Source organism: Crinia signifera, chromosome 6, assembly GCF_055691185.1.
Source record: "Crinia signifera chromosome 6, ASM5569118v1, whole genome shotgun sequence".
Lineage (NCBI taxonomy): Eukaryota > Metazoa > Chordata > Amphibia > Anura > Myobatrachidae > Crinia > Crinia signifera.
In genome coordinates, this window is record NC_139222.1 from 188,578,096 (window position 1) to 188,591,356 (window position 13,261).

General features: G+C 40.7%; 1 long non-coding RNA gene across 2 annotated transcripts; it reads left to right on the forward strand.

Moving 5' to 3' along the window:
- The first annotated feature begins 901 nt into the window (after positions 1-901).
- On the forward strand, positions 902-8,828 carry LOC146008771 (uncharacterized). Of its 2 annotated transcripts, none has more exons than XR_014444562.1 (3): positions 902-1,426; positions 4,031-4,434; positions 7,229-8,828. It is a non-coding gene; the product is annotated as an uncharacterized LOC146008771 (long non-coding RNA). The 2 variants fall into 2 exon arrangements; XR_014444563.1 differs by having other exon boundaries at positions 4,034-4,434.
- Positions 8,829-13,261: the final 4,433 nt, after the last annotated feature.

The following is a 13,261-nucleotide window of genomic DNA, read 5'->3' on the forward strand; positions in this document are numbered from 1 at the left end:
TACCCTGTTTGTTGTATCACTGTCTCCTTTGTAAAGCGCAACTGAATATGCTGCACTATATAAGAAACTATGGTACTTGTGACTTATCTGGGCGCCCAATGTTGAAATTGTATGCCAGTACCCTAAGCATGCGATTTGATGCGATTTCCCTTGAAATTCCCTTGAAGAGAAAATCGCGTTGCATTGTATGCTATTGTATTGCATGCGATGTGATTTGATGCGATTTTAATATGTACAGGCACCCAGATGCCTGTTTCATATGTGAAATGGCCCCCCAGACCCCATTTTTAATTGTATACCCACCCTGATGGCTAAATGACCCCCATTGTTAAAGCCACCCCACTATCAACGCCAACCCGAAGCGTGGCGAGCGCAGCGGTACGTGTCCTCTGACCTTTTCATACCCCCACTATCCACGTCGGCGTGGAGTTGATTTTATATAGTGAGGCGAGCGCAGCGAGCCACCGAGCCCGAAGCGTGGCGAGGGGACGTGGATACCTTCACAGCTATACGTGTCCCCTCGCGGGCTTCACAGGTATCCGCTGCGCTCGCCACGCTTCGGGCTCGGTGGCTCGCTGCGCTCGCCACACTATATGAAATCGCCGACGTGGATAGTGGGGGTATGAAAAGGTCGGAGGACGCGTACCGCCGCCGCTCGCCACGCTTCGGGTTGGCGTTGATAGTGGGGTGGCGTTAACAATGGGGGGCATTTAGCCATCAGGGTGGGTATACAATTAAAAATGGGGTCTGGGGGGCCACTTCACATATGAAACAGGCATCTGGGTGCCTTCACATATTAAAATCGCGGCAAATCGCATCACATGCAATCTGATTGTATGCGATGCGATTTGACGCAATTTTTAGGTGCGATGAAGAAAATCGGGTGCCCAGATAAGTCACAAGTACCGAAACTATTAATAAATAAATAATAAATCATACTGTAGCTGTTTTTTTTAAAAAAAAAATTGCACTCACCAGAATTGTGTTGATGCCTGGATCTCATAAGCTAGAACATTGCTGGAAGTAAAATAATCACATCAGCAATAACTATACAGCTTAAGCTGGCCATGCAGAGGCATACAGTAGCTCTGGGAGGCAATGGAGTAAACTGCCACCGGACTCCTGCTCCCAAGGGGGCACCTCGCCTGCCCTGCAAGTCGGAATAAGTTAATTAAAAGCCATTGATATTGTTTCTGTGCCTGGATTCCCCTCCTAGTAGGACCATAGATGTCACATTCTCTTTATTTTAAATATAATATACATAATATACATGTAACACCTGGCAATATTTGGTATATAATCTCAGGTAATGTTTCCAATTATCCGATCGACAGGTACTCAATTATATACACAACAGTACTATAAAGTCGGATTTATTAAGCTGGAACTCATCTGTGTTTATCGTTACCACTGAAGGAACTTTCGGGTAAGTTACCACAGGCAATTTTGACTAACAATACAATTAATGAACCTGTTTTACTCTTCTGCACTCATGTTTTGCCAATTAATAAATAGATGTCAGAGCAGAACCATTCACACAATGTACTGGTTATAGATACAAAAGAAAAGAAAATCTTAACAATATACTACATACATTAATACAGTCACATATAAATATCCTTATCCATTGGGGCCCACTAAAGTATTAAAGTAGTTCAATTGAAATGGCCTCGTTGGTGCACTTACTGTATATGGAACTTCCAGGATCCTTACACTATATAACAAAGTTACCGAATCAAGGATTTATTTTAGTTAGTAAAGTTGGAAAATTGATCCTATACTTTCAATACTGAAGGCATGGTTCCTGTTTCCGATATTGTATATCTTGTAGCTTGCGAATTGCTCTCAGTTGACGTTTTATTGTTTCTCAATTAACTAGCAGCAAAGTTTACTTATTATGGCACTCCAGAAGATCTCTAAATACAGTAATAGTATTGGAGCTTGTTGACTCAGGTTTTCAATAAGTTCATGTCACTGTCTCCCTGCTGGAAGTCACATATTACACTTTCTCTGTTATGTTGCTCAGTGCTGGCTTCTTCTAACATCTTAGAGAGGGGCTGCATGTTACAATGTAGTAAGACTCTCTTACAAATGTTGCTATTTGCAGAACTGTCCTGGCAATTAGTCTAGGTTATACTGTACTTTGCTAAGCAGAATATCTGTGCTGTCTCTGATGCTGTCCCTCTCTATTATCAGCTTGGGACATGTGTAGATGGAAATACAGGACTACCTGTCATATGTAGCAAAGGGGGAACCAGACTTGGCTTTGACCCAACTTTCTGTCACACCCTGCTTACAGCAATCTGGGGAGGGCTCCTGAAGATGACAGGCAGCCGGGGGACACACTCTCAGCACTTCTCACCACCAAACGTCTGGTTGCTTATCTCCTCCATTGTACAGGAGATCCACAGGTTGGCACACCATGCAGATCTGTTTCCTCAAGATGGCCACCACAGCACTGCTCCAACGGTTCCCTCTGAGCCCAACTGTCAGTGTGGGGCTTCTAGTTATAGACTTCAGTCACATGACCCAATGACTGCATTTGCTGCTGTAATGTCAGCTGCAACTCTCTACACACAGTGCAGAGAGAACAGAGATGGGAGAGTCCCTGCTGAAAGCTCACAGTTCAGTATAAGAGTCTTACACAGTATTACAATTTATCAGCATAGGGAGTACCAACCTCTATGGGGGTTCTACATACATACATATATGAATGCATACCTACCAATTTGATTGATAGAATAGGGGGCGTGGCATATGTAAATGAGGATACAGCTTATGCAAAGTAGACCACGCCCTGTTTTCAGACGCGAATAGATGCTGTGCGCATTCTGTCTATTCTGTCAGATTGGGGGGGGGACTCCCAACTGCCCCACCCCCCCCCTGCAGTAGTCAGGTATGTGAATGCATACATTTGTATACAGTGGTGTGTGTGCATGGGGCTGGCCACCAATATTTTTTTTTGCCTCCCGGCAACTGGGAGGAACTTACACCAATGTGGCCATACATTAAAATGATATCACCTCCTGCTAATACATAAACTGACATTTATTCAAATATACTGCTGGATTATGGTGCTTATTTACCAATATTACAAACATTTATTATCTCCAAAGGTAGTGATGTGCTGTGTTGGGAAGTTGAACGGTCTGTCCAATAATTTGTTTTCTATCATCCTGAAGTCACAATGTCATTGATTTCATTAGAGAGAGGAAGTGTCTCCTATAGTGTCAATCAGCTCTTGTGTACTTCTCATTCAGTCTACATGGTATATTTACTAAAGTGTTGTTTTTAGCAATGGATGGAGATGCTACCCATAACAACCAATCAGATTTTAGCTCTATCTTATTGATGGTGCTAGATTGGTTTCTATGGACAACATCTGCCCATCTAAACACTGCACAATTTAGTAAATATTTTCCTAACTGTACATAGCAGCACTCCAGGTATATAACCAGCTGCTGCTTGTTCTGCACAAAGCAATAAAGTCACTTATTGATAATAGCAGCACATCCAATCTAATACCCCTTTCCCACTGCAGCTCTTAAACGGTAAATTGATATTTTTTAGCCTTTTTAAATGGGTAGAGCTGCAGTGGGAAAGTTCCAGGTTGCTTTACACCAGTGGTAGCCAACCCTATCCCTCGAGAGCTACCAACAGTTCACATTTTCCAGACAACCTAGCTGCTGCACAGCTGCACTCATTAATCACTGACACATTTTAAAAGATACAGATGGAGCTAATTAGCTCACTTGTGATTCTGTGAGGAGACCTGCAAAACATGCACTGTTGGTAGCTCTCGAGGACTAGGGTTGGCTACCCCAGCTTTACACATTTAGCTCAGTCGGCGTCCTTGTTCCACAGGGATCTTATATGTATAAAAGCTGTATCTGTTTGTTATGATTTTGTATCCTGAAGACGAAGTTATAATTAAAACTTTGAAACGTTGATCTTCTCTCCGTCTGTGAGACCTATTATTTGATGCGAGTGCCGCCCCACAAACACACTTATATATATTTTTTTTCAACAGCAGAATGTCTTCAGAAATGAATAAAAACTTTACAATAAATTTTATTGACAAGTTTCGTAAATTTCCATGCCTATGAAACTGTAAGTCCACCGAATATGGGAATCGACAAAAACGGATGGAAGCACTGCAAGCCTTACTTGAATTTTCAAAAAAACTTTGAATTTGTTTCCAAAAACATTTCTAATACAAGAACGGTGTACATAAAAGAATTAAATAAAGTTGAGGCTAAGAGATCTAAGAAATCCGGAATTTACATGCCAAAACTTTGGTACTATCACCTAATGGAGTTCACGCGTGACAATGAAATAGACAGACATTCCAAGAGTTCACATAATAATGAAGAAATTTCTTGTCAATCTTTTGCCTCTGAGACAAATCTCGATATAGAAGTCTGTTCAGGAACGGTAAGTAAATACAATTCATTAAAAATGTTTTTATTAATTTAAAGTCATGACTAATAATAAAAAAATATAGAGTTGTCTTTTTTTAGTTTTATTAAGGGTCTAATATCAGCAATGCAATGCCCATTTTAAGAAATGAAAGTAGGATGGCATAGGACATACTGTATTGTTTCATTAATTTAGTTAAAAAAATATTTTTCTTTTCTGCATCATAAAGTCATAATGAAAGGGTCATTCAATGTTGGGCCACAGCTGTTGCGCTGGGCCAACAGCTGTGACCCTGTTCCATTCTTGGTCTGCTTTGCTGAGAATTGGCAAGCGGCATTCAATGTCTCGCCTGCTGTTGGGACGTGGCTGTGAGAAGCGGCTGGGGATCGTTAAGCTGTGGCCAGGAATTAATGAGGCTGAATGCAGAATGAGCCTGACTGTTTTTAAAGTCAGGGTTGTTCTGCAAGATCCCCTGTTCAATTTTTTTCAAGGAAGACAGCATTCAATAGGGCCCGACGCTATTTCCCCTGTTGGGAGATGGCTGTGGGAGATAGAATACCCCCTCTAAGCATAAGGCTTATTACAAATTTTAATCTTGATAAATGTATGGTATAGGACAGTGGTGGCCAACCCGTGGCTCTTGAGCCTCATGCGGCTCTCCCCTTGTAAAGTGAGGCTCCTGCTCCCACTGCTGCCCGCCGCCCATCGTCCGTCCCAGTCCCCCCTGCTGCCGGTTCCCTGAATCCCTTCTCCTTCTGAGGGGGGGAGAGCACGCATCGCGCATCTCTCCTACCCCTTACTGTGCATCCTTGTGACTGGGTCGTCCGCCAATCAGAGCTTGCGGGCCAGCAGCCAATCAGGAGCCGGCCAGCGAGCTTTGATTGGTGGACAGCCCAGTCACAGGGAAGTGAGGGGGAAGGAGACGCGCGGTGTGCTGTGCTCTCCTCCCATCAGTGACATGACAGGAGGACTGCAGGGGGACACCAGACTGTCCTCTCCCCACACGGCAGCAGCAGCAACAACGGTGAGTGCTGCTTCTGGGAAATTTGCACTGTGGGGGCATAGCAGTTTGTGGCACTGTGGGGGCATACCAGCTTTCTGGCACCATAGGGGCATACCCGGCACCGTGTGGTGCATACCTGGCATCATGGGGGGCATATGTGTATCTGGCACTATTGGGGGCATATGTATATATGGCACTGCACTATTGGAGGCATATTTGTATCACACCCACCCAAGGGGTCAAAATAAACTACGCCCCTTTTTTGCGCATGATGTCGGCTCTTTAGCTTGACTACCGATATTTTTCGGCTCTTTACCTCTAACCGGTTGGCCACCCCTGGTATAGGAGGAAAATCATAATTTAAGTCCTAATATTATAGAGCAAATGGGTACAGGACTTGAGCTTGCACAGGAATGGGAAGAGTATTTTAATAACAATATGGAATCTGCACCCCATACAGTAGTATGGGATGCAGGGAAAGCAGTTATTAGAGGATCACTGATTAAAAGAATTGCGCAGATAAAGAAAATATCCAGGGGAAAAAAAGCTGGAATTGGAAAGGAAGAATAAACTATTTGAGAGTCAATATTGGCAAAATAAAACAGAAAAAAACAAGGAATATTGGACTAAGGCAAATAGGGAGTGGACAAAAGAGCTGCGGGAGGATGCAGTGAGACAACAAACATTCCTTGCCCATGGTAAATATATAAATGGAGATAGGCCAGGGAGTTATATGGCCCAATTAATTAGGAATGTTACACCAAAAAATCATATAGTAAAGATGGAATCAGAGCAGGGATTAACTGCAGAGACAACCTCAGAAATTGCTCAGATATTTGTCGAATATGATAAAGAGCTATACACATCTTCATTGACACATGAGGAAGAGGAAATTAAACAATTCCTAATGGGAATAAAAACTCCCAAAATAAATAGAGAACAGCACGAGACACTAGAAAGGCCCATAACACTAGAAGAAGTAAAAAGTGCCATTAATAAACTACCAGGCAAAAAGGCACCAGGGTGCGATGATATACCGGCAGAAATTTATTAAAAAACATAGTGAAAAAATATCTCAATGGTTAAATGCCCTGTTTAATAGCAGCTTGATAGAGGGGAGACTACCTGACTCAATGGACGAAGCTCTAATTGCTGTGATACCAAAAGAGGGTAAAGACCTACAGTATGTAAGCCAGAATCATATAGGCCATATTTCATTAATTAATGTGGACGCATAAATCTTAGCAAATATTTTGGCACAAAGAATGGAGTCCGTCACAAATAGCACATGTATATAAGGAATGGTAATAACACCAAAAAAGTTTGATAGAATTTGGCTACAATGGACAGTCAGAATATTATAAAGAGTAGAGAACAGTATAAATTTACACTAAGGAAACGGTTATATAAGAAGGCATAGGCAACAAGGGGGGAGGATATAGTGTATGTGTTTGTTTGCTTAAAGTACAAGTGATTTCCTCCGATCTGTTTGAACCTGAATTAAGTGTGAATACGTACAAGAAAATGGGTCATACAGGACAATGCACTTATTCGGTTACTTTAAGTGAAGAGGGACAGTGCTAATGTTTAATGGCCATAAATATGACATGTTGTATGTTATATGTATGTTATGTGATGTTTGTAAAAAATTGTGTGTGTATATATATATATATATATATATATATATATATATATATATATATATATATATATATATACTGGAATATATAAAGAAATACTGAATTTAAAAAAATAAAAAGTCCTAATTTATCCATTATGTTTCTTTAAATCTTATTTAATCAACAGTCATCTATTGTAGAAAATACATCCACATTGATGGAAACATGTCCCATATCGCAAGATAATCAAATTGCACAAACGGACAAAAGTCAAGCCTTTCGTGAAAGAAGATTAATAAGAAAATCAAGGGAATCGGAAAACAGTGCAGATGCCATGACTAGAGAGGTGCTGTCATGTGCCAAGAATGTTTTTGATAGAAAGTGGTACTCTTCTGATGAGAGAGCCACTCAAAAATGGTTTCCCTGATGTTCTTGGCACCACCAAGAAGACATCTCCTGGCCATGAAATCCTGGACGAAGCCACCAATGATGCTTGCATGAACAATAACACCAAAACCAATGTGAAGACCGGGGTCCAAGCTAGAAACATGGCGACACAGCCCAGGAGATCTGCTTAGTGATGGCTGAGAACAATGCTGTGTCTGACCTCACCGCCTTACCGGTGTATGTAACATCTCTGAGCTACTGACTTATTATTTACCATCGTACAATACCATCTGTATAACATCAATACCAACCGTGTAACATCTAACAAATATATACCACCATAATATAAAAAAAAAAGTGGGACTCTTTAGATGGAGAAGCTCTCAACATTGCAGAATAATACATGAGGCCCTTTACAAAGCCCAGATTGGCCAAATTGATAAAAATACCATTTTATGCTCTCAATTAAATCATAGAAGGCCATCAGAGCCTCACAGATTTTCATATTCTGGCACACCAGCTACAGGTCCATACATGTCAAACAATTTTTTCCCACTAAGTAATAATAGCAATAATTACATAAATCGATCCACCAATCCCATTACAGCCTCGCTTTTAACACAATTTGGGGGATCAAGAAAGTTTGGAATTTTCTAACAGTAAGTGTGTAACTTGCCGACGCCATTCATTGCCGAGGACTGCACATGAGCAAATATGCACTTGCATTGACCCCTAAACATCAGAATGGGGCTGTATTCCTTGTTCCATGTGAACTTTGAATTGGGACGCAAATGTGTTTATAGTCTCATATAATCATATACCTAAAGCAAACCATATTACTATGGCTATTTTTCTTTGTAAAAAATCTATACATACATATTATTAATGAAAAGTGAATGCAATCCTAAAGTGTCTAGTTTCTACAATTAACACAGTATGTTCACACCCATCGTACAGTTATTCTATATTGTAATCATATTTCAATGTATTCGAATGCGTGTATAAGGCATTCAATTTTTGAGATGTGTTAAATTTGGTTAATAACAAAATAATTTAACGGTTAATATGAAAACATTTACTGTTAGAGTTCCTTTCAGTCATTCACATCAGGGGATATGGCATGCTGGGATTTCAACTATAGCTGGAGTGTTAAGGTTAGTCATCACAGCCCTAGGGCGAGGTATTGTATACTAGAGTTTAAAATTTGTCACTATGATGTACATTCGTTTGTGCATATAAACTTGTTTTTTTGTTTAAACTGTGTTTACAGATTAATAAAATTGAACATTAATGTATTGTATAAAGTATATAACTTTCTTTTTCTAAATTATGGCTCCATGATCAATATTTGTATGGCTGAAACACAACTGTTACGATGTTATTTTGGAGGATGCAAAATGAAAAGCCATAATAAACAACATATCATGATATTTGCAGAGAAATCTTGAGTATTGCTAATATTAAAAACATCACTCAAAAATAGATTTCTGAAAAAAAGATCACTTTAAAGTATGTTTATATGTTTAAAATAATACAATTGATTTATTTAGCAAACACGTAGCCAAAATAGGAATATATACTACTGAAAACAATGTTATGATTTACATTAAGGTAAACAATATTTTTTTTTTAAATAACAAAAAATGATCAAACCTTTCCTTTTTCCAGATAATTTGTAAACTTGGCCTTATTTTTTTTTTTTTTTAAACAAAAATGTCTTCACATTTATCCTGAATATTTATAACATTTCATTCTGCCACTCCACAGCACCAACACCATTAAAATAGTCAACATATTTTTCACGGTTTACTTTAGAAAGTTAATTTGTGTTTTTTGAGCTAGCATGGTCTAAAGATGTCCAATTACACACCTGCTCCTCAGCATAGGTGCCGATTTATGTTTTTGCTGGTGGGTGCTCAAGCCAAAAATATAGGGGAGTGGCTTCACGGGAAAGGGGCGTGGCCACAAAATAATACTGTCTCCAATATTCAAATTACGGCAACAGTGCCAAATACATAAATGCCCACACAGTGCAGGTACAAAAATCCCCCCACAGTGCCAAGTACATAAATGCCCCCACAGTGCCAAATACATAAATGCCCCCACAGTGCAGGTACATAAATGCCCACACAGTACCTGTGCCAGCGACGAGGGAGGGGGAGTGCAGTGGAACACAGGCGAGTGGGCCACTGCTGAGCAGGTGGGTGCTCATCAATTTCCGTGGGTGCTCGGGTCCTCAAGCACCCATGGAATCGGCACCTATGCTCCTCAGGATCAAAATTCTCAATAATTTCAGGTGCCAAGACATGTGTACTGGCCAGAGTTTTAGATCTAAAAAAATTATGTAAAGGCCCATACACACTGGGCGACTGAGCTGAAAGTCGCATCATTGCCGGGAAAGCCATTCATCTGCTGGTTATACCAGCAGATGAGTGGCTTTCAGGGCGGCTTTGCATAGCACTCCACAATGCAACGCCGTCCTCCCCCCTCCTTCGGCGCCGGGCAGGGGGAAAGTTGCTCAGTGTGTATGCACTAAGTGGCTTTCCCCGCAGCGATAGGCATCATCGCTGTCCAAACACGCTGGGCATAGTTGCCTAGTGTGTATGGACCTTAAGACACAGCATGTCATAACAAGACATTCTATTTTGGAAACCTGCAAATTTATTGGGATATGGAAGATCCAAAATCGATTGGCCAAAACACCAAAGGCATTCTCCACTGTTCTCCGTGCCCGTGAAAGTCTAGAATTATAGATTCTGCGCTCTCTATTTAAAAGTCTCTGAGGAAATGGCTTCAGGATGTTTTCATGCAGTCCAAAAGCTTCATCAGAGACAAAGACAAAATTGAGATAATTTCTGGTTTCAGAAGAACTTGGCAGGTTGAGTGTCTTATTCTTTAGTTTGGTGTAAAAAAAAGTATGCTCAAGAGCTCCATCATCTGAAACCCTTCCATTTTTACCAACATTGACATATAAGAATTGGTATTTTGCATTTACAATCGCCATCAAAATTATACCAAAAAAACCCTTATAATTAAAATAATAGGAGCCACTGTTGGAAGGTTGAATTATGCGAACGTGTTTCCCGTCTATATTGACTCCACAGTTGGGAAAGTTCCACCGCAGCTCGAAAATATTTGCTTCTCTCTGCCATTCATCTACTGAAGTAGGTAGCTTTAAAGGAAAATGTTAGAACACACAATATTAACAGCTTGCATTAATAAATACTATTTCACATTTTTTTATAATCAAACTTATTACATTACTTAAGTTAGAAATATAACTATCAATGCAATTCAATTTACTCGCCATGTTTCTGGAATAGTGCCTTGCAATGCTCATCACACTATTAAATTCTTCCTCTTTGTCCACGTGGTAAATTAAGTATGAACAATGGCCTTACAATACAGCACATACTGTCTATGTAATGTGCCCCACACACGGAGCGGCTTTCAGGCATTTTCTGAGCGATTTTACTAAAACGGTCATAAAATGCCTGAAAACGCATGTAAATCGCTGTGTGTGTGGCCCACACATCGATTTCCATGCGCACCACCACCATTCTGAATCTGCACAAGATTCAGAACGGCACCGTCTGCAAATTCAGTGAGTCTCTGAAATGCTCCTGCACATTTCCCACATGTGTGACAGATGAGCAGGGCCATCTGTCAGAGCGACTGTCACTGAAGACGCCAGAGCACGCCGCCAAGAAGAAGCCCCGCTGACACCACCAGGAAGCCCCACTGAAGCCAGATGCTTCCTGGACCCATTATTACTTGCATGGTGATATACTCCCTGCGGGTGTTCCGGAGCCATCAAGATGGAGGGCCGGGGCACACACCCAAACATCTGCGGCCTCCTTCTCCCCATATCCTTTGTAGTGCCAAATGAGTCCTGGCTCGCTTAGTCTTGCAAATAAGTGGAAAATCAGTCGATGGTGAAGGATTTTCCCCATGTTCATGGATGTGTATACATTCAGTCATGCAGAGTGGCAGCTGAGTGTGGGGGGCCTACATTTGGCTCTGAACACTTGAAGCCTAGTAAACCAGTGGGAAACAGTAACATTATCTAAACACTTCAATAAATAGATTTTGCCTTTTGGGTGCAGTTTATATGCTGAAAACCCGAATGAAGCCAATCTTGTACCTTTCGCTGAGCCAAATTTTCACCCCTTTGGAGGTATGAGCACTTTCAAGTGAATTCAGTCCTCTGTAAAAGTGCACCCAGTGCCATAATGATTTGCGAGTGCGAATAATCCACACTAAATAGAATCGACCCCTAAGTCTTGACCTTTAATTTTCTAACAGGTGAACAGCTTACAACGAACTCAGCACAGCTAAAATGGTAAGAGAAATGAACAAACACTTCAGATATCTCCAGTGGTCCCTACCGTAGCCCACACCCCGGCCTTTAACTCGGACAGCTATTCCACAACCAAGAGCAATCACCTTCTGCCTTGGAAAAACTTTTATCAGGAGAAACCAGGTGCTGCTTAATCAGCCCAACTCATGAAAAGTGAATAAATCACAGGTACATGACCCAAGTGTAAAGGCAACTTTATTCTCAGGAAAGTGCCTTCTTGTTGATATTAAAAATTATTATTAGCCATGGCAGCCCATAAATTTTCTGGGGAGGAGGGCTGCCGCAGCCGCTGAGTGGAAACCGCAATGCAAGCATCGCCCCCCTGTTGTTGCCGCTGCGCCCGGTCCCTGAAGATTTCCTGGCACCTGTGCCAGTCCCTGTGCGCCGGGACTGGCATACTGCGCATACGCAATTGCTGATTTTGCCTGGCAGCCAGCAGAAAGGTATACCAGAGGGAGGAAACACCTCCCAATGGGACTGCCTTGGTGATTGGCAGGTCAGACTTCAGACAATAGGAAGTCACTGCCAGTCACAGTGAAGCCAGTTCAGTCTCATCAGGCTTCACTATAGTGAATAGGTAAAAACCATCACTTATTATTACTATCTAACATTTTTGTTATGGGGGAGATAAACAAATTCGAATGCCTTGCTCAGGGTACTTTTAGACTTTTACATTTAAAACAAAACTATTACAGAAAAAATGCACATGTAGTATTGCCATTTTAATAAAAAACACCTTTGATAATATGTTACCGGTACTTGAATTCTTAGAAACCCTGTTACAGTATTATTGCCACTTTACTTGTGCATGAGAAGTACCTGCTTGTGGAAGATAGAGAACGGCTTAATTTGATTTACAGTACATTGCCAGTGAATTCATGGCTACAGTAAAAGAACCAAATGTATAACTGTTTCTTAAGTAGTTTAACAGTCTGGTAACAATCTATTTTTCTTCCTATGCTGGAATTGTAATAGTTTAATCCATGAACTCTGAAAACAATCTCTCACTTTGGATCTATGGATATTACAGAATTGCAAATATCTAAAGTTACTTAATAATTCATACTAGTGTGGCATGTATTTTTAATATATTATATACAATAAATAGACTAATCATTGAAAATGGCAACAATTAATCACAGTATCTAATATAAAATTATCTGACAAAAACTGAGAACCAAACTTTACATTGAATATGGCAACAATTACTAACCAGCTCCTGAATCTATACCATTATTTGCCATATCCAACACCCCACTATACCACAAAAATACAAACTCAGCTAATATAATGTGACAAGGAATCACATACACTGGATAAGATGAAGTCTTGGTCTTTATTTTGTTGCAGGTAAACAGCATTCCAGGTAATCAGCATAAGCAAAGAAGGTTTCAGAATTGCATCATACAGATGTCACAGCATAGTACAAACTCTTCAGAAAGCTCCTGTGGTCCCCACTGTAGCCTAAACCCA